Genomic DNA, 23,721 nt, shown 5'->3' on the forward strand with positions numbered 1-23,721 from the left:
GGCAAGTTGTTCTGTGGGGACCTTACTCAGCTGTTACTGGAAACAGTGTCTTGTTAATTAGTTTTATAAAAATGCTTTTTATTTGTAATGAGGCTTAGATGTATTAAAGAAGCACTTTTAAGTAAATAGCATGAGTATTTGTTCTATAATTTCTCAGGAAAGTTGACATAAATTAGTTTCATAAATACACTTCTATTATCTTTATGTAAAATAACTTCTATCATTTTGATATGTTATTCAAGATAAAATTCCAATCTTTGTTTGATGTTCTCATCTATGAGAACAGGGAGGTATAGCAGAGTCTGAAACCAGACCCTAGGAAATGGCTGCTCTTGCTTGCTGGGCCACTGACGACACCTACTGGCTCCTCTGTGGAGGTGGTTTTGTGCAGAGTGGCCGTGAAGCAGGATCATGGTAATGACAAGATCATCTACTGCCTCCCAGTTCTGATGAAAGGAAGGCAGGCACTCTCCTCGCACGAGTGAGGAGTACACCTGGTGTGAGTGAGCTAGATCCACAAGCTTCTCCAGGCGTGAGCTGCTTCCGGTGTTCCCGATCTCACTGAATGTCACCACCACTGACACCCGCTCTCCCTCACCCGCCATTTCCAATCCATCACCAAACTGTGCTGGTTGTTACTTCTCTCTTCTCCACCTCCACTTCCCTATCTGTCATCGTCTCTCGCACACGTACTATGCTCCATGCATCGCTCTAAGGGCTTTATCTGTGTGTCGTGCAGGAGACGCTGCTCGCTGCGCCATGTGTTGTCTGGGGCTGCCAGCGGGGCCTCTGGTCCCGCTCCCCACATAAGAACCCAGGATATGGCTAGGCCAAAAAGGAACACCCACGGAGCCATAGGTAGGGGAGTCATATCACTATAGTCTCACTGGAGGCTGGGGGAGACACACGCAGTAGTAGCCACACGATCCGCAGTCCGCCATTCACTTCTCTGCCTGCCAACCAACCAACCAATCAACGCAGCCCTGCAGTTACATCAGTAGCCAACTGGCTAACTGGTTACAGCTGATGGCCAACCAATCACAGTTGATGGTCATTCACCACCCGAGCCAGCACCTTCCCACTCAAGGCTGAGAGCCTGGAAACTGCTCTCTGGGACTCTGTCCCCACACTGTGTTACCTCATTTATTCCTCACACTGACCCTGAGAGATGTGAGAACAAGGTCCAGGCCTCTGGTCAGTGTCCCACACTTAGCAGACGGTGGCACCAGGGTGGCCCCAGAGTTTTTCTTGAAGGCAACACTTTGAGCACCACACTGTGCCATGACCCCCCATGGTCTGCTCATGCCTCTTCTGTCCCCTCTAATCCACTTCCAGAGAGGAGCCAGACATCTTCCCAAAACATAAGTCTAAATCACGTGACTTCCCCCAGTACTCCTCTGTTTTTAGGGTGAAGACAAAGCCCCCTCACACCACGGCTTACATTGTGCCCCCCTTGCCCCGACGTCTCCTGTTTCACCCCAATCTGCATTGTCCTTCTCTCTGCCCACTCAGCCACACTAGCCTCCCACTTCCCAAGTCCCTCCCTCCAAAACGTCACCTGTGCTGCTCCTTCGGCCTGCTCCTTCCCTTGTCTTCACCTCCTAAGGCCTGCTCACCCCTCAGACCTCAAGTCAAGCCTTGCCTCCCCCTCAGGGGGCCAAGCACCCACTGGAGACCTCTCTGCAGTGAGCACCTGCTGCCATCAACGTCCCTCTGAGCAGTGCTTCAGCCCAGGTCCCACAGATTGCACACATTTCTCTTGTGTTCAGTTCAAAATCTTTTCTAATTTCCCTTGAAATTTCCTTTTAACCCTTTGATTATTTACAACTTGTTGTTTCATTTCCAAATATTTAAGGATTTCTCCAGCTATCTGTAACTGATTTGTAACTCCATTCATGTGATCAAAAGCCAGCCAGTGCATGATTTCAGTCCTTTGAATTTGTTCAGGTTCCCCTAGCTTGCTGAATGTTCCATGTGCACTGAAGAGAATGAGGATTTACTATTTTGGGGTGAGGTATTGTACAAAAGACAATTAGATCCAGCTTGTTAATGGTGTCATTCAGTCCCTTTATGTCCTTACTAATTTTCTGTCTGCTGGTTCTGTAGATTACGGAGAGAGACGTGTTCAAGTTTCCAACCATAACTGTGGCTTTGCCCATTTCTCCTTTCATTGTGTCAATGTTTACTTCCCGTATGGAAGCTCTGATGTTAGGTATACATACATTTAGGATTGTTATGTCTTCTTGGTGAATTGTCACTTTTATCATGCAGTGTACCTCTTCATTCCTGGTAATTGTCCTTGTTCTAAAGGTTACTTTGTCTGATAGTAATATCTTTTGAGGGCGCTACCTTTTTCCATCCTTCTGCTTTTAGCCTGCCCATAGTATTATATTTAAGGGACGTTTCTTGTAAGTAGCCTATGGTGTTTCCCTGATGACTTATTATATGTTGAGTATCTTTTTTATATACCTCTTGGTTTTTCACATATTTTCTTTTTTTGAGTGTTTGTTCAGTCTTTTGCCCATTTAAAAAATGGAGTTACCTGTTTATTTCTTGGACATCCTTGTCTTGTTCCTGATCTTAGGGAGAAAGTGTTGAGTATTTCACCGTTAGGTATGATGATGCTAACTTTAGTTTTCTCTTGTTACCCTTTAGCAATGTGAGGAAGTCCCCTTCTGTTCCTAGTTTGTTGAGAATTTTTACAAAGTCATGAATGGGTCTTGAAGTTTGTCAAGTACTTTTTCTATATCAATTGAGCTGACCATACAATTTTTCTTCTTTAGTTCTGTTAATATGGCATATTACAATGATCCATATTTAAATGTTAAATGTCGGTTACACATGTGCATGCATTTGCATTCCTGGAATTCAAATTCAGTATTCCCTAATTAGTCGTGATATTCAATTTGCTAATATTTTGTTTAGGATTTTAGTTTTGATACTCATGAGGGATATTAGTCTTGTAATTTTTCTTTCTTGTTATGTCTTGTCATATTTTGGAATCATGTTTTTCCTGGCCTTATGAGTTGGGAAGCATTTCCTCTTTATCTATTCTTTGGAAGAGTGTGTGTACTACTGGTATTGTTTCTTCCTTAAATGTTGGGAGGGATTCACCAGTGAAGGCTACTGGTCCTAGAGTTTCCTTTGTTGGAAGTTTCAATTTCTTTAACAGAGGTCATTTAAATTTCTATTTTTTCTTGTATTAGTTTCAGTAAATTATGGATTTTCAAGGAATTTGTCTATGCTATCAAATTTATTGGCATAAAGATGTTTATAATATCCCTAATTGTCCTCTTAATGTGTGCGAGACCTGTGGGGAGGCTTCCATGTTCATGTCAGATATTGATCATTTGTTTTCCTTCTCTATCCCTTTTTAAAATTTATTGACTAGTTTTACTAGGCATCTCTCAATTTTACTAATCGTTTCAAAAAATAAACTTTTGCCTGTTTTGATTTTCTCTTTTGTTTATCTATTTTCTATTTCATTAATTTCTGTTCCTTATTTCTTCCATTCTATTTCCTTCCTGTTTAACTCACTTTTCCTTTTTTAGCCTTTTGAGTTGATAGCTTAGAACACAATTTTTTTAAAAAAAGATTTTATTGGGGAAGGGGTACAGGACTTTATTGGGGAACACTGTGTATTTCCAGGTCTTTTTTTTTTTTTTTTCCAAGTCAAGTTGTTGTCCTTTCAATCGTAGTTGTGGAGGGTGCCGTTCAGTTTCAAGTTGTTGTCCTTTCAGTCTTAGTTATGGAGGGCGCAGCTCAGCTCCAGGTCCAGTTGCCGTTGCTAGTTGCAGGGGGCACAGCCCACCATCCCTTGCGGGAGTCACACCGGCAACCTTGTGGTTGAGAGGATGCACTCCAACCAACTGAGCTATCCGGGAGCTCAGCCGAAGCTCAACTCAAGGTGCCGTGTTCAATTTTAGTTGCAGGGGGCACTGCCCACCATCCCTTGCAGGACTCGAGTAGTTGAACTGGCAACCTTGTGGTTGAGAGCCCACTGGCCCATGTGGGAATCGAACTGCAGCCTTCGGAGTTAGGAGCATGGAGCTCTAACCACCTGAGCCACTAGGCCAGCCCAGAACACGATTTTAAATCTTTCTTCTTGTCTAGTATATGCAATTAAAGTTATTAATTTCCACCTAAGCAGTGTTTAAGTTGTAGCTCACAAACAGATCAATTAAATTTTAAAGAGTATTCAAATTCTTTCTTTGGTACTGGGTGAAAAACATTCTCTTAGGAATCATGGAGGTGTAAAATGGAAAAGGACATATTTCGCTCAGCATTACACTCTCAAGATCCATCCATGTTGTCACAAATGTTCCTATATCATCTTTTCTTACAGCCGAATAGTATTCCATTGTGTATATATACCACAACTTCTTTATCCATTCATCTATCGAAGGACATTTTGGTTGTTTCCATGTCTTGGCCACTGTAAACAAAGCTGCAGTGAACAGAAAAAGCAGAGAACCATATGATTTCACTGATATGTGGTATATAAACCAAAAACAACAAGAGAACAAGACAAACAAATGAGAAACAGAAACTCATAGACACAGACAATAGTTTAGTGGTTACCAGAGAGTAAGGGGGGTGGGGGGTGGGAGATGAGGGTAAAGGGGATCCAATATATGGTGATGGAAAGAGAACTGACTCTGGGTGGTGAACACACAATGGGATTACAATTCTGTAATACAGAATTGTACACCTGAAATCTATGTAATTTTACTAACAATTGTCACCCCAATAAATTTAAAAAATAAATTAAAAAAATAAAATAAAAATAATTATTAAAGTGAAAAAAAAAAGGAAAAGGACACAAGAAACGTTGTAAGGTGAGGGTAATGTCCACATCCTGACAGGGGTGTTGGTTACACAGGGGAGTACATTTGTCAAGAGTGTGACACTGTGCACTTAAGACCTGAATTGTATACAATACTAGAAGACAGGCATCAGCACCTTTTTATAAGTGAAAAATCTAAAGCTTAGAGGAGTTAACTGCAATATGTATGCCAACATCACATACTTAGCAACTGCAAGAGCCAGGAGTTAAGCCTATATCAACAGAACCCATGTGGTTTGCACCCTACCACATATTAGTACACATGCGTGCACATGTGTGGGCACGTGCACGCACGCACACACACACACACACACACACATATACACACAATGAAAGGGAGAAACTGAGAGACACAGAAACAGATGGACCCCATGCAGTACATGTTTAGCATGTAGCACGAACAAAACATTTTCCATCCTGATGTGAACCAGTGTCCTCCTCAGTGAGCTCACCTTACTGCCATCAAACGATGAAGGTGGGGTGTCTGCTGAGAACCTGGATGCTCACTCCCGAGGGGCACAATCAATGAAACACCACTTGGTCTCAACCTAATCTAAGTGAGAAATTAGTTACAAAAGAAGGTTTACTTTTATGATTTATAAGACAAATTCATTTTCAAAGCATCTTTTATAAATACTTAAGAAAATGTACATCAAATAAGAACAAAAGGAAACATTTTACACACAAATATACACCCACAAGAAAAGTGTCAATAGCATGTTCAGTTTAAGTCAAAACTTTAGGTGAATTTTTCATACATATTTGTCTTTGAAATATTTGTATTTTGGGGGCAAACATAAACATTGTGATGAACAGTCAGTACAATCAGATGAAATGTGAAACCTGACCATGGAATCATGGTGCTGCAGGCTCCTTCACAATCATTCCTCCACAGTGTGCGGCAGTGTGAACGGTCACTACCTGCATTCGTAGTATCCAGCTAACTCCTCCTTGGTTTAATTCCAAGCATTTGTTTACACTGTTCCTTGGCTTCTTATACAGGTGTTTTGACAGAGAGAATGCACTTACCACTGGAAGTGTATATTCAGTTCTACTTCACAGGTATAGTTCAGAACATCAATAAATAAATTGGCACTCTAGTTTCTTATTTAAGAACATCTTCAATTCTGAATACCTTGCTTTACGGTCATGGGCCTTTCCATTTAAATAACTTAGATCATTGAAAAAATAAGACAACACGTAAAAGCTTGTTACCTTTTCAATGTAAGGAATGGAAGCTGAATATTTAGTTCTCTGGGTACAAGTACATAAAATTAAATGACACTTATTCCAGTATTAGTACTTGAAACAGACCAAATACAACATCTTTGTTGACTTGCAATGAAAGATACTTAATACAAACAAGGTTCCAGACAATGCTCATGTTGACAGGGAAAAGGACACTAAAATTCTGCGCCACTCCTCCCCACAAAACCTGACCACACTGGGTCCTCTTATTCTTCCCTTGAGGCTCTGGGTGAGGAAGAGATTAAAAATAGAAGGTAAAAAGGATGGGGAGTTATATGCTCTGATGTGGTTTACATCTGCTAAAAAGTTGCAGAATAGAAATAGATATCAAGAGTATTTCCTACTTCAAATACTGGGATACAGGAATCCTTTACTCTAAGCTATCCCCAAAGAAGTATAATCATAAAGTACTGCCAATCCTCAATCCTACTTAATTAAAATAATATTACTCCTACTACGACTAATAATAGTACCAGTTAACATTTCCTGAGTTATCATCATGAGCCAGACACTGTTCTCAGCTCCTTCATACATATGATGTAATTTTCACAAGAATCCTGTTAGAAGTATTATTATTATTCCCTTTTCACAGAAGAAGAAATTGGGGCAAAGAACGATTAAGATAGGTACATAGTATTATTTCATCTGTAACAATAGGAGAAGAGAGCAACAAAGGGAAACTAGGTAAAGTCACAGTAACAAACCCAAGTTTTGTGTTGGCTATGAAACTACCGAGTGTTTGATGTTTTGCATAATGCATTAATCAATTTACATGTTATTGTTATGCTTGCAACCATGACACAATCTGGAAAAGTCACAATCCTATACTGGTAGTAACTGTAATTATAGTGCTTGTCTTAGCATCCCACATGAGATCTCTGAAGCCAGCTGTGAAGGAGCAAGATATGCTTGTAAGAAGTAACTTGCTCAAAACTGATTCCCTGCAAAAATAATTCTCCTTTATTTTCCTAGAAAGGAATAAAATTCAAAACCAAAATCCATGATGTTCTCTACAAACATAGGAAACAGACATCCAAAGGCAAGATACTTACTTCCAGTCAAAATGGTGGAGTAGGTAAATGCTGTGATCACCTCTTCCCACAACCACCTCAAAATTTGCAACTAAACTACAAAACAACCACCATTGAGAATCACCTGAGTCTAGCTTAACCGAAGCCCTACAATTAAGGATATAAAAAGAAGCCACCTCAAGACTGGTAGGAGGGGTGGAGATGTGGAACAGACTGGTCCCACACTCATGTGTGGCCATTGAAGATTGGGAGGGATATCCGGGCTGCAGAGGTACCCCCTGAGGAGCGAGGGCTCTCAGCCCTTCCTCAGCCCAGGGTTCCAGTGCTGGGAAGAGAATTCCCCATAAACTTCTGGCTGTGAAAACCAGTGGAGATTGTGGCTGAGTGAGATGGAGGGATGCTGAAGTCCCAGGCATTCCTCTTAAAGGGGCCAGGTATGGACTTGCTTTCAGACTCACTTGCTCTGAGCTCTAGCGCTGGGTCAGCTGCTTGCTTGAAAGGCACCAGGGACATACAGGAAGAAACTGAATTGTCTGGCTGCAGAGTGAAGGCTGGAGGGGCAGCTTTCTCCCAGATGGTCAGAGGAGCTGGTAGCAGCCATTGTTTCTTTGTTGAGCCCGCCCCCCACCCAATGTGCAAATGCAGGCAGGCACCACAGCTGAGTCTCCATTAACCTGGCTAACACTGTTTGCCCCACCCTAGTGATTCCCTGAGATCCTGCTTCACCCAACTTGCAGGCCCACCCGAGCTAATTCCAGTGGCTTTTCCATACAAAAGGCATGCCATGGCTCATTCTTCGGACTTTCCTACAATCTTTTGCAGGTTCACAAACCCCAAATAAACAGCATCTGGCTTTGGCATGCTGCTTGCTAAACAGCTGCAAGCCTGGCACTAGAGGCAGCTGGCTTTGGTTTGTAGCTTGGCCTCTCAAGGTACCTGCAAGCCCAACAGAGGTGAAAGGCCTTTGTGGATCACTCTATGGCTCATGCCAGGGGGCCCTGTGCAGGGCACAGGTGGCAGCCCCCAGGCCAGCACAACCAGTGCCTGGCTTCAGACTCTGCTGGACCACCACCAGGCCATCTTCACAGATGACAAACCCAAAGGACAAACTGGGAAGTCACCAGACCCCTGTTAAAGTGAATCCTGCTCCATAAGGTCAGCCCCTACACAACAGTTCCTCCACTGTAGTCAAGGCCAATCCTCACAACCAATCAGCCCGAGGGTCAATCCTTCCCATTAACATGAAAACAGCAGTCAAGTCTCAACTACAACAAGGAGGACACACACAACCCATACAAGGGACACACCTTGAGCACCCAGCTCAGAAAGACTGTGCCACTGAATCCCCCAGGACACCTACTATCTAAGGCCACTCTACTAAGACCAGGAGATAAAGCAGCTCTATCTAATACATAGAAACAAACACAGGAAGGCAGTCAAAATGGGGATAAAAAGAAATGTGTCCCAAATAAAAGAACAGAATAAAGCTCCAGAAAAAAAACAAAACAAAACAAAACAAAAAAACTAAACAAAATGGAGATAAGCAATCTGCCAGATGCAGAGTTCAAAACACTGGTTGTAAGGATGCTCAATGATCTCAGTGAGAACGTGAACAAAGAGATAGGAAACATAAAAATGGAGATAGAAAATATAAAAAAGAACCAGTCAGAAATAAAGAATACAATAACTGAAATGAAGAATACATTAGAAGGAATCAAGAGTAGATTAGATGAAGCAGAGGTTCAAATCAGCAATTTGGAAGATAAGGTAACAGAAAACACCCAATCAGAACAGCAAAAAGAAAAAAAGAATTTCCCCAGCCCCCCAAAAATGAGGATCGTTTAAGGGGCCTCTGAGACAACACCAAGCATACCAACTTTCACATCAGGGGAGTATGAGAAGGAAAAGAGAGAGAGAGCAAGGAATGAAAACCTACTTGAAGAAATAATGACAGAAACTTCCTTAACCTGGTGAAGGAAATAGACATACAAGCCCAGGAAGTGCCAGGAGTTCCAAATAAGATGAACCCAAAGAGGCCCACACCAAGACACATCATAATTAAAATGCCAAAGGTTAAAGATAAAAAGAGAATCTTGGGAGATCCAAGATGGCAGAATAGATAAACACTGTGGCTGCTTCCTTCCATGAACAAAGTAAAATTACAACTAAATTATAGAACAATCATCCTGGAGAACCATCTGAAATCTCCCTGAACAGAAGTTTTATTACTATAGATATAAAGAAGAAGCCATATTGAGACTGGTAGGAGGGGCAGAGATGTGAAACTGGCTAACCCCAAACCTCTGTGTGGCAGATGAGAACCAGGAGGGATATCTCGGTCATGGAAGTTCCCCCCAGGGAAGCAAGGGACCCCAGACCCACACTGGCTTCCCCAACCCAGAGTACTGGTGCCAGTAAGAAGAGCCCCCACAATATCTGGCTGTGAAAAATAGTGGGGATTCCAATCATCCGGGTGGGACAGAAGGTGGCAGGAAACCCAAGTGTCTTCTTAAAGGGCCAGCACATAGACTCATTCGCTCGCATGCACTCACCCTGTGTCCGGTGGAGGGACGGTGACTTGGGGGGTGTCAGAGACATAAGGGGGACAGGCTGAGTTGTGTGGCTTCAGGAGGACAGCTGGAGGACAGTCAGCATTTTCCCTGTGTGGGGTCCTGCTCCTGTGCAGCCGGCAGGCAGGCACCATCTTTCTGGTGTTGAGCCGGCTCCCTACACTTATGTCCAAATTTGAATCTGATGGGTCTAGTGAGCTCCGCAGCTCCACACTGCTGACTCACTGAGACCCCACCCCACTCAACTCCCCCAACACTGGAGGCACTTTCTTGTGAGCAGCCAACCCTCCCTGCATTGTGCTCTTTCTTAGAAAGCTATCAGAGTCAGAGAGACCCCAGGCAGGTGGTAACTGGCCTCAGTGTGCTCTGAGACTTTTGCTGAGTAGCTTCAAGTGCAGCACTGGCACCACACCAGCATTTGCATTAACCTGGTGACCATGACCCTTCCCACTCTAGTGACTCCCTGAGACCCTGCCTCACCCAACTTGCATACTGCATGAGGCTCTATCAGTGGCTGAAACTTAAGGGAGCTGGAAGGTGGCAGCAAGCCTTGGGGTCTCCATGCATTTTGCGGAGATACCCCAGGCCTGGTATTGGTGGCAGACATCCTTGGTTCACAGCGTGGCCTCCCCCACACTCCTCTAGGGTTAGCACAGTCAGTGAACACTGTGGATCACTTTGTAGCTTTTACCAGGTAGCCCCCATTGGTCACAGATAGTAGGTGGCCTGGGCCTGCATGGGAGCCCCTCCCAAGAGGACCCAGAACAACATACTTGGAAGTTAGCTATGCAGAGCACCACCCAATCAGCCCCACAAGTGGCACACACAAAGGGTGGTCTCAACAGGCACCAGAGCCCACTGAGGCAAATCCCACTCAGTGGGGTAAGCCCCCCACACAGCAGCCCATAAGCTGTGGATGTGGCCCAATCCCACAGTCCATCAGCCTGAGGGTCAGTCCCACCCACTGATGGGCCAATAGCAATCAAGGCTCAACTATAACTGAAGAGCACACATGACCAACACAGGGAAACTCCTGGAGCACCCAGTGCAGGTGATGAGGGAAACTGTGCCACTGGGCTCCACAGGGCACCTATTACATAAGGTCACCTGGACAAGACTGGGGGACATAGCAGATCTACCCACTACATAAAAACAGAGAGGCAGCCAAAATGAGGAAACAGAGAAATACATCCCAAATGAAAGAACACGACAAAACTCCAGAAAAAGAACTAAACAAAATGAAGGCAAGCAACCTACTAAAGACAGAGTTCAAAACAATTGTCTTAAGGATGAGCAAGGAACTTAGTAAGAACTTCAATAAAGAGACAGCGAGCATAAAAAAGGACATAGAAACCATAAAAAAGAACCAGTCAGAAGTGAAAAATAACTGAAATGAAGATTGCACTAGAAGGAATCACCAGCAGACTAGATGAAGCAGAGGATCGAATAAGCAATTTGGAAGACAAAGTAGCATAAGACACCCAATCAGAACAGCAAAAAGAAAAAAGAATCCAAAAAAAATGAGGGTAGTGTAAGAGACCTGTGGGATAACATCAAACATAACAACATTCATATCATAGGGTACCAGAAGGAGAAGAGAGAAAGCAAGGGATTGAGAACCCATTTGAAGAAATAATGACAGAAAACTTTTCTGACCTGGCAAAGAAAATAGACATACAGGCCCTGGAAGCACAGAGAGCCCCAAACAAGATGAACCCAAAGAGGCCCACACCAAGACACAAAGAGAGAATCTCAAAAGCAGCAAGAGAAAGTTAACTTGTAACTTATAAGGGAGCTCCCATAAGACTGTCAGCTGACTTCTCAACAGAACCTTTGCAGGCCAGAGGGATTCACACAAAATATTCAACAGAATGAAAAGAAAGGACCTACAACTAAGATTACTCTACACAGCAAAACTATCATTTAGAATCGAAGGACTGATAAAGAGATTCCCAGACAAGAAAAAGCTAAAGGAGTTCATCATCACCAAACCAATTACAAGGAATGATAGAGGGACTTCTTTAAGATGTGGAAAGAAAAAAAAGACCAAAATTACGAATAATAAAATGGCAATAACTACATATCTATCAACAATTACTTTCAATGTAAATAGATTAAATGCTCCACTCAAAAGCTATAGGAGGGCTGAATGGATAAGAAAAAAGACCCTTACATATGCTGCCTACAAGGGACTAATTTCAGATTGAAAGACATACACAAATGGAAAGTAAAGGGATGGAAAAAAATATTTCATGAAAATGGAAATGAAAAAAAAAAAAGCTGGGGTAGCAATAATTATACCAGACAAAATAGACTGTAAAACAAAGTATAGCAAGAGACAAAGAAGTACCCAGTAATACCACTTCAAGGTATTTATCCAAAGAAACCCAAATGCTACCTTGCGGGAATGTGTGCATCCATATGTTCATTGCAGCATTTTTTACAATGGCCAAGATGTGGAGGCAGCCTGGCTGTCCATGTATGGAAGAATGGATAAAGAGGAGGTGGTACATATATACAATGGAGTATTGCTCGGCCATGGAAGGGAATGGGTTCTTGCCATCTGGGATGGCATGAATGAACCTGGAGGGAATTGTGCTGAGTGTAGTGTCAGACAGAGAAAGACAGATGCAATGTGATGTCACTTATATGTGGAATCTAAAGAACAAAATAAACAAACAAAACAGAAGCAAACTCATAGATATAGAGAACATTTTGATGGTTGCCAGATGGGAGGGGGGTTGGGGGTGAGTGAAAAAGGGGAAGGGATTAAGAAGTACAAATTGGTTGTTACACAGTAATCATGAGGGTGTAGGGTATAGCATAAGGAATATAGTCAATAATATTGTAATAACTACTCATATGTATTTTGTCATATTGGTACTAGGTTTATTGGGGTGATAGATGGGAGGGGGTTGGGGGCAAGGTGAAAAAAGGTGAAGGATTAAGAAGTACAAATTGGTTGTTACACAGTAGTCAGGGGCATATAGGATATTTCATAAGGAATATAGTCAATAATATTGTAATATCTATATGGTGTCAGATAGGTGTGAGATTTGTTGGGGTGATAGATGGGAGGGGGTTGGGGGGCAAGGTATAAAAGGTGAAGGGAGTAAGAAGTATAAACTGATACTTAACAAAATAGTCATGGGGATGTATACTAAAGCATAGGAAATATAGTCAATATCATGGTAATAACAATATAGTGCCAGGTGGGTACAAGTCAGGGGGATCATTGCTTAAATTATACAAATGTCTAATCACTATGCTATACACCTGAAATTAATATAAAATAATACTGAATGTCAACTGTAATTGAAAAATTAAAAAGGGGTGGAGGTGACGGGGAATAAGAGGTTCAAGTCTCCAGGTATAAAACAAATAAGTCATGGGGATGTAGTGTATAGCATAGAGAATATAGTCAATAATATGGTGATAACAAGGTACAGTGTCAGATGGTTGCTGTACTTATGGTGGTCACTTTTTTTGGTACATAAATGTTGAATAACTGCAACTAATATAATACTGTATGTTAGCTATATTTTAATAAAAATATTTTTAAAAAGAAAAAGAATGAAAGGGTGGCAGGGAGAAGTCCACAAAATAGTACCACAAATTTCTTATGAGTATGGGTATAGTTATGTGTACAAATGCAAAGAAAAAGGTCTAGAAGAATAAACACCAAAGTGAGAATAGCGGTTATCTCAAAAATGAAGATATGTATTAGGATGGTGGTGAAAAAGACAAAGTAAATAAAGGCCTTATCTTCAATTTTAAAATATCTGTGACAGCTATGTGAATATTTGGAAAAAATATTTTAGTGTGTGTTTGAAAGTACAACTCTAAATGCATAATTAAAAAAAAATCAAGTATATATCAAAATGCCCACATTCATGTACATTTGCAAATGAATGACTTTATTAAAGAAACACTTGTGTAGGCATACTTCATTTAAATAAAGATGCAGTTCCAAAACAAAACAAAAAGATAATCTTAAAAGGAGCAAGAGAAAAGCAGTTAGTTACCTATAAGGGAGCTCCCATAAGACTGTCAGCTGATTTCTCAACAGAAACTTTGCAGGAGTTGGCAGAAAATATTCAAAGTGATGAAAAGCAAGGACCTACGACTAAGATTATTCTACCCAGCAAAGCTGAAGCTGAACAATAATGAATGTTAACTACAATTATATATATATATTTTTAACTACAATTATGTAGTTAAACAATAATGTATGTTAACTACAATTTATATATATATATATATATATATATATATATATATATATATATATATATATGAAGTGGAGTACAGCATTAGGAATAGAGATAGTGGAAATGTAATGGCTGTGTACGATGTCAGAGGCGTAGTGGATGGGGGGAGGGGGGTTGTCACTGTGTGAGGGATATAAATGATAAATATCTAACTATTACATTGTTTTGTGCACCTGAAACTAATAAAAAAATGTTAAAAAAACAAAACAAAAAGCTATCATTTAGAATTGAAGGACAGATAAAGATCTTCTGAGACAAGAAAAAGCTAAAGGAGTTCATCACCACCAAACCAGTATTACAAGGAATCTTAGACTTCTTAAGATGTAAATAAGACAAAAATATGAATAAAATGGCAATAACCACATGTCTATCAAAAGTTACTTTCAATATAAATGGATTAAATGCTCCAATTAAAAGACAGGGTGGCTGAATGGATAAGAAAACTAGACCCTTAAATATGCTGCCTACAAGAGACTCACTTCAGACCGAAAGACACACACAAACTGAAAGTAAAGGGTTGGGAAAAACATATTTCATGAGAATGGAAACAAAAATAAACAGCTGAGGTAGTGATATGAGTACTCAATACCAGACAAAATGACTTTAAAACAAAGGCTATAATAAGAGACAACGAAGGACCCAGTAATGTCACTTCAGGGTATTTATCTGAAGAAACCCAAATGCTACTTCGAGGGGATGTGCGCATCCATATGTTCATTGCAGCATTATTTACAATGGCCAAGCTGTGGAGGCAGCCCAGGTGTCTGTTGATGGAAGAATGGATAAAGAAGAGGTGGAATATTGCTTAGCCATGGAAGGGGATGGGTTCGTGCCATTTGCAGCAGTATGGATGGACCTGGGGGGTATTGTGCCTAGTGGAGTATGTCAGACAGAGAAAGATGCAATATGATGTCACCTATATGTGGAATCTAAAGAACAAAATAAACAAACAAAATAGAAACAAACTCATAGATCCAGAAAATATTTTGATGCTTGCCAGATGGGAGGGGGGTTGAAGGTAAGTGAAAAAGGGGAAGAGATTAAGAAGTACAGGTTGGTTGTTGCACAGTAGTCATGGTGATGGTTATAGCATAAGGAATACAGGCAATAATATTGTAATAACCATGTACGGTGTCAGATGGGTAGTAGACTGGTCAGGGGGAATCACTTCTTAAAATATATAAATGTTGATGTCATCAAAATGGCGGCGTGAGGTGAGCCTCTGTAAAGCTCCCCTGGAAATTATAACTAATTGAACAATAACTCCACAAAGGACTCCCGGCAGCAGACAGGCAAGACGAAGAGGCCCACTACTGAATTCACCTAAAGGTGGGCGAATCGCACGAGTGGGGGAGGAGAAGAGGGAGAAGTGCAGAGACAGAGCAGCGCGGGCGCAGGACGCAGACCTTGCTCAGTGCTCCAAGCTCGCTGCATCCCAGAACTACCACAGCTGCGGGAGAGGGAAGAACTTAGACTGCGAGGGCTCCATTTATGGCCCACAGGGCTGAGGGGACAGCATAAAACACAGCTGAACCCAATGCTCACGGCACAGACCTTGGAGAAAAGACTGAGGGAAGAAGGCTGAAAACAGTGGTTTAAGCCCTCACTGCCGAGCAGAGAATGGAAGCCTTAGGCACTGAGACTAGCCGCCCTCTCCCTACCCTCCCAGAGCTCGCCCTGCCCTCACGTCCCCGGTGCTAGAAGCGGAACAGTAGCAGTGTCAGATCAAAAGAAAAGAATATTTGCTGTTCTGAGAACTGTGGACCGCAGACACAGATTCGCAGCCCAACTAGTTCCGGCAAAGGGGAGGGAGCTGTGGAAGCAGGACCGGCTCTGGTGGTGGTCGCCGCCATTGCTCTGGGCCATCTCGCACAACTCACCCCGCCCCTGGCCCCACCTATCTGGGCGGATCCCTGCAGGAGTAAACAGAACTGCTGAAACATACAGGCTCTGAATCTGGTGCAGGAAGAGCTTTGGAAATTCAAAAGCTCTCGCATACCCACATGGACACTGCGCCCTGTGACCCAGGTGAACTATTAACAGAGGAGAAGCCCGTTTCCCAGGGAATCCCCCCATTGTGTGAGAAGCTGGAATAGTGCAGAAGAAACATAGCACTACTGTGTGAGAGAGGAAAAAAAGGCTGCAGTCTGAGAGAAAATAAAACATTCTACCAACAAGTACTGGAAAACAAAAGAAAGACCTCTTCCTATCAACCTGTTGCAGAAGCCACTCTTGTAGATATCTAGGAAGAGAAATAATAAATCAGTAATTTCCATGAATAACCAAGGCAACAAGACAGCTCACAAAGAAAGTGAAAAGTCTCCAGAAAAGGAACTTAAAAATATGAAAATATGAGACTTAAATGACAGAGAATTCAAGATTGCAGTTCTGAAAAAACTCAACGAGATGCAAGACAACACAGAAAGGCAGTTTAATGAACTCAGAAACACAATCAAAGAATAACATGAGCATTTTACGAAAGATATTGAAATTTTAAAAAAGAACCAAATAGAATTTCTGGAGATTAAGAACTCAATAGAAGAAATTAAGAATGAAATAACCAGCTTAGGTAGTAGAATTGACCAGATGGAGGAAAGAATCAGTGACATCGAAGATAGAAACCTGGAAATTACACAGCTGGAAGAAGAAAGAGACTTGAGACTTAAAAGAAATGAACGAACTCTTCAAGAACTTTCTGACTCCATCAGAAAGAGCAATATAAGAATAATGGGCATACCACAAGGAGAACAAAGAGAGAAGGGAACGGAGAATATATTCCAACAAATTGTTGATGAGAACTTCCCAAACTTGTGGACAGAACTGGATCCTTGAATCCAAGAGCAAATAGAACACCTAATTACCTCAATCCCAACAGGCCTTCTCCAAGGCACATTGTATTGAAGCTGTCTAAAATCAACGACAAAGAAAGAATCCTCAAGGCAGCCAGGGAAAACAAGACGGTAACATACAAAGGAAGCCCATGAGATTATCATCAGATTTTTCAGCAGAAACTCTACAAGCCAGGAGGGAGTGGAACCAAACATTCAAACTATTGAAAGAGAGAAATCATGAGCCAAGAATAATATATCCAGCAAAGATATCCTTTAGATATGAAGGAGGAATAAAGACCTTTCCAGACATACAGAAGCTGAGGGAATTTTCTAATACACGACCTGCACTACAAGAAATACTAAAGGAGGCTATTCGACCACCATCAACAGGGACAATTTGTGGTAACCAAAACATGAAAAGGGGGAGAGTAAAGGCCTGAACTGGAATATGGGAATGGAGAAAGTAAGCTCCTGAATAGAATACTCTAAATATCAAACTCTCTTTTACATAAATTTAAGGGTAACCACTCAAAAATAAATCCAGAACTGAAATATACACTGTAATAAAAGAAGAAACAGAGGGAAACATCATAGAATACCTCCACACAGAAATAATAGACAACAACAAAAAGGCAAAGAAACAATGGAGACACAGCCTTACCAGAAAACTAAAGATAGAATGACAGGAAATCCTCACATATCAATAATCACCCTAAATGTAAATGGACTGAACTCACCAATAAAAAGGCACAGAGAAGAAGATTGGATCAAAAAACTAAACCCAACCATATGCTGCCTCCAAGAGACACATCTCAGCTACAAGGACAAGCATAGACTCAAAGTGAAAGGGTGGAAATTGACACTCCAAGCAAATGGTACCCAGAGAAAATCAGGTGTAGCCATCATGATATCAGATGAAACAGACTTCAGGGTGAAAAAGATAACAAGAGACAAAGATGGACATTTCATAATGGTAAAGGGGACTATACAACAAGAAGACATAACAGTCATCAATATTTATGCCCCCAATCAGGGAGCACCGAAATATACCAAGCAACTACTAACAAACTAAAGAGAGAAATTGACCAAAACACAATTATACTAGGGGACTTAAATACATCATTGACAGCTATGGATAGATCATCCAAACAGAAAATAAATAACAAAAGCAGCCCTAAATGACACATTAGATGAAATGGACAAAATAGACATATATAGAACACTTCATCCTAAAACATCAGACTATACATTCTTTTCTAGTGTACATGGAACATTCTCAAGGATAGACCATATATTGGGACATAAAATGAGATTCAGCAAATTTAAGAAGATTGAAATCATACCAAGCATATTCTCTGATCACAAGGCTTTGAAACTGGATATCAACTGCAAAAAGAAAGCAGGAAAAAACACAAATACATGGAGATTAAACAACATACTTTTAAAAAACGACTGGGTCAAAGAAGAAATTAGAGGAGAGATCAAAAGATACACAGAAACAAATGACAATGAAAATACATCCTACCAGAATTTTTGGAATGCAGCGAAAGCAGTTTTAAGAGGGAAATTTATATCATTACAGGCCTATCTCAAGAAACAAGAAAAATCCCAAATAAATAACCTCACATTACACCTTAAAGAACTAGAAAAAGAAGAACAAATGAAACCCAAGGTCAGCAGAATAAAAGAAATAACAAAAATCAGAGCAGAACTAAGTGAAAGAGAACAAAAAGACAATAGAAAAAATTAATGTGACAAAGAGCTGGTTCTTTGAAAAGATTAACAAAATTGACAAACCCTTGGCTAGGCTCACTAAGATAAAAAGAGAGAAGACACTAATAAACTAAATCCGAAATGAAAAGGGGAAGTTATCATGGATGCCACAGAAATACAAAGGATCATCCAAGAATACTATGAAGGACTATATGCCACCAAATTCAATAACCTAGAAGAAATGGACAAGTTCTGAGAAACATATAGCCTTCCAAGGCTGAACCATGAAGAACTGGAAAACCTAAACAGACCGATCACCAGTAACAAAATTGAATCAGTCATCCAAAACCTTCCCAAAAGCAAAAGTCCAGGACCAGATGGCTTCACTAGTGAATTCTACCAGACCTTCAAAGAGGATCTAATACCAATCCTGCTCAAACTCTTCCAAAAAATTGAAGAAGAGACACTACTCCCTAACTCATTTTATGAGGCCAACATTACCCTGATACTAAAACCTGGTAAGGACAACACACAAAAAGAGAATTACAGACCAATATCACTGATGAATACAGATGCAAAAATCCTAAATAAAATTCTAGCAAATCGAATACAACAATGCATTAAAAAGATCATTCATCACGACCAAGTGGGGTTCATCCCCGGGGCACAAGGATGGTTCAACATCCACAAATCCATCAATGTGATACATTACATAAACAAAATAAAGGACAAAAATCATATGATTATATCAATCGATGCAGAAAAAGCATTTGACAAGACACAACATCCATTTATGATTAAAAACACTTAATAAAATAGGTATAGAAGGAAAATACCTTAACATAATAAAGGCCATATATGACAAGCCCTCAGCTAATCTCATAATTAATGGTGAAAAACTGAAGCCCTTTGCTCTACGTTCAGGAACACGACAGGGCTGTCCCCTATCACCTCTGCTTTTCAACACAGTGTTGGAAGTCCTTGCCAGAGCAATCAGGTAAGAGAAAGAAATAAAAGGCATCCAAATTGGGAATTAAGAAGTTAAATTATCACTCTTTGCAGATGACATGATGCTATATATAGAAAACCCTAAAGACTCCACCAAAAAGCTATTAGAAACAATCAATGAATACAGTAAAGTTGCTGGCTACAAAATCAACGCACAAAAGTCCATTGCATTCCTATATACTAACAATGAAATCTCAGAAAAAGAAATACAAAATCAATTCCTTTTGCAATTGCAGCAAAAAGAATAAAATACCTAGGAATAAACTTAACCAAGGATGTGAAAGACCTATATGCTGAAAACTATAAGACATTTTTGAAAGAAATTGAAGAAGACACAAAGAAATGGAAAGACATTCCGTGCTCATGGATTGGAAGAATCAACATTGTTAAAATGGCCATATTACCCAAAGCAATATACAGATTTAATGCACTCCCCATCAAAATCCCAATGGCATTTTTTAAGGAAATAGAGCAAAAAAAATCATCAGATTTGTTTGGAACCACAAAAGACCCTAAATAGCCAAAGCAATCTTAAGGAAAAAGAACAATACTGGAGGTATCACACTTCCTGACTTTAGCTTGTACTACAGGGCTACAATAATCAAAACAGCATGGTATTGGCAGAAAACAGACACATAGACCAATGGAATATAATTGAGAACTCAGAAATAAAACTCAGATAATTATAAATTATAAATAAATATGGACAGATAATTTTTGACAAAGAAGCTAAAAACATACAATGGAGGAAAGACAGCCTCTTGAATAAATGATGCTGGGAGATCTGGAAAGCCAAGTGCAAAAGAATGAAACTGGACTGCTCTCTGTCACCATGTACCAAAATTAATTCAAAATGGATCAAAGACTTAAGCATAAAACCTAACACAATAAACTGCATAGAAGAAAACGTAGGTACTAAACTTATGGACCTTGGGTTCAAAGAGCATTTTATGAATTTGACTCCAAAGGCAATGGAAGTAAAAGCTAAAATAAATGAATGGGACTATATGAAATTTAAAAGCTTCTGCACAGCAAAAGAAACCATAGACAAAATAAAGAAGCAACCAACTGATTGGGAGAAGATTTTTGCAAACAGTGCCTCTGATAAGGGGCTAATATCCAAAATATACAAGGAATTCATGAAACTCAACAACAAATAAACAAACAACCCAATTGAAAAACGGGCAGATGACCTGAAGAGACATTTCTCCAAAGAGGACATACAAATGGCAAATAGACATGAAAAAATGCTCAACATCACTAATCATCAGAGAAATGCAAATCAAAACCACAATGAGATATCACCTCACCCCAGTCAGAATGGCTATCATCAACAAGACAAATAGTAACAAGTGTTGGAGAGGCTGTGGAGAAAAAGGAACCCTCATACACTGTTGGTGGGAATGCAGACTGGTGCAGCCGTTATGGAAGGCAGTGTGGAGGTTCCTCAAAAAATTACCAATAGAATTACCATATGACCCAGCAATCCCTCTCTTGGGCATCTACCCAAAAAATCTGAAAACATTTATCCATAAAGACACGTGTGCTCCAATGTTCATTGCAGCTTTGTTTACGGTGGCCAAGACATGGAAACAACCAAAATGTCCTTCGATAGATGAATGGATAAAGAAGTTGTGGTATATATACACAATGGAATACTATTCGGCAGTAAGAAAAGATGTTATAGGAACATTTGTGACAACATGGATGGATCTTGAGGGTATGATGCTAACCGAAATAAGTCAGACAGATAAAGCAGAGAACCATATGATTTCACTGATATGTGGTATATAAACCAAAAACAGCAAAAGAACAAGACAAACAAATGAGAAACAAAAACTCATAGGCACAGACAATAGTTTAGTGGTTACCAGAGGGTAAGGGGGATGGGGGTGGGAGATGAGGGTAAAGGGGGATCAAATATATGGTGAGGGAAGGAGAACTGACTCTGGGTGGTGAACACACAATGGGATTTATAGATGATGTAATACAGAATTGTACACCTGAAATCTATGTAATTTTACTAACAATTGTCATCCCAATAAATTTATATATATATATATATATATATATATATATATATATATATATATATATATATATATATATATATGTCTAACCACTATGCTGTATACCTGAAATTAATATAAAATAATATCAAATGTCAAAATAAATAAATGTAAAAAAAATTAATTTGGTTGTGAAATAAAACAGTGACTATGGGAAAAGAAAACGTTTCCTAGCATCTTCTCTACTTTTGCAATTTTGCGTCTGTTATTTACAAAATTCACATACCCGGCGACAGTCAGTCATCACAGGCATGACCCTGATGGGCTCTTACTTGTCCCCTGGACACCAGGCTGGAGATCTGGTCCGTGTTTCACTTCAGGTGTCCTCTGCGGGGACAAGGAGGAATTTGTTCACACTATCATAGAGACCTCCCCAGACATTCCGGGTATCACAGGCTCCTGAGCCAGTTCTTTACCAGGCTGAGTAGTCCTTGTTATACTTTGTTTTGTTTCATCTTTGTTTTAATAACAATTTTTGTAGTTTACTTCTTAAATATTTCCTGGTTCTCTCAACGTCCAACTAAGTTCAAAATTAGGTACAGAACCATATTAAGCAGCTAGTCAAAGCTCAGCTTAAATCAATGTCTCATTGAGTTTTATTTTATTTCTACCAGACGACTATTTTGTTTTTGTTGCACCACCACTATAATTCCAACAGAGTCACTTAAGAGATATTTATCCATCAAATCTTTGGTGCTTTTCAAACAAGAGTCCAAAACTAGAAAAAGTATGAGCATTTGGTAAATCTCTCGTCTACCAATGATTACAAAATGATCTTATTTAGTGGAAACAACACTTGGTAATGGATCATATGAAAACTGAAAAGTAAAATTAGCAAAGTGAAATAAGAATTTCAGAAAATAAATTAACAACTCATTAATTACTACCTACTTTCTTATTTTTAAAAGCAATATGTATTTGGTGTTCAAAACTATGAAAATATCAAATGGCATGAAGAGAAACAAGAATCATCAGTCAACATGCTACCAGTTACCACCCTAGCATGTTTCCTTCTGTTTTCTACATATAAAAAAAAAATTATTGAAATACTGTGTTTAATTTTATATTTTTTCTAAACTGACGTTTTATCACAAATATTTTCCCTAACATTAAAATCTCTTTAACAAAATTTTAATCAGTCTTCTATCCCATCATACGTGTCCATTCCCCTATTACTGATTATGTAAGTCGTATCAAGTCTTTTCTAATATAATACTGGGATGAACAGTATTTATATATATGTCCAAATTTTTTATTAGGAATGATTATTTTTTATTATGAATTCTTGGAAATGTAATCACCCAGCCTAAAAGCATGAATATTTGCTACAAACTGCTTTCCAAAAATGCTGTACCTTATACCCTGGAGAGTGTGAGCGTGGGTGCCTGTTTTGTCACCCTCCGCAGGGCTGAGTATTGTAATTTTAAAATGTCTGTGGTATCGTATTCCTTCGCAATTACGTGAGGTTAACTTTTCTCACGTATGAGTTACTTCTATTTCTTATTTAGATCAAATCTTACACATTAGGACTCTTCTTTCGCTATTCCTATTTCGCTCCTGTTCACATGAAGCAAGGACAGCTTCCCCTGGAGGAAGGCTGGCGGAAAAGGGGCTACAGAGTGGCGTTGGGCGCAGAGGTGGGTGGAAAGTTAGCGTTAAAAGTTTAGGTTTGGAGGTGAGGTGGGTTAAGGGAGGTGTTAGGGTGGAGACTGAGATGTTAGGGGTTGGGGACTCAGTCTAAGGTCACGATTACGGGAGGTTTGGTCCCTGGGGTCGGGTTGGGAGGATGCTGGGATGCGAGCGCTATTGTCGGGAAGGCCAGTGGGTCGGGGCGAGCTCCTAGGATTCGGGCGCCCGGCTTGCCCCGCCAGCGCCCGGGCACCCGCACGGTCCAGGCCCCGAGGGACAGCCACACGGTACCTGCTGCTTCAGCTCCCTGCAGCGGCGCTGCGGGAAGCGCTGGGAGTCGCGGGGACACTGCGCCAGCATCTCCACATCTCCCGCGGGGAGGTGGGGGGGGACGCCCGCGCCGGTCGCCACGGAAACCGCAACGGCGGCCCCGGTTACTGACGTCACCAGCTGACGCCATCAGCTCGAGGCCAGGTGGGCTGGCTGGTGAGTGCCGGGCTCGTCA

General features: G+C 40.6%; 1 long non-coding RNA gene across 1 annotated transcript; it reads right to left on the reverse strand.

Annotated features, from left to right (window-relative positions):
• Positions 1-1,505: 1,505 nt before the first annotated feature.
• Positions 1,506-23,645, reverse strand: LOC109444556 (uncharacterized). Its single transcript, XR_012496466.2, has 4 exons — positions 23,508-23,645; positions 21,814-21,914; positions 5,299-5,399; positions 1,506-4,447 (listed from the first exon to the last, which is right to left on the reverse strand). It is a non-coding gene; the product is annotated as an uncharacterized LOC109444556 (long non-coding RNA).
• Between the last annotated feature and the right edge of the window lie 76 nt (positions 23,646-23,721).

The sequence above is a fragment of the Rhinolophus sinicus genome, chromosome 2, assembly GCF_057876585.1.
Source record: "Rhinolophus sinicus isolate RSI-liver-muscle chromosome 2, RSI-T2T, whole genome shotgun sequence".
Lineage (NCBI taxonomy): Eukaryota > Metazoa > Chordata > Mammalia > Chiroptera > Rhinolophidae > Rhinolophus > Rhinolophus sinicus.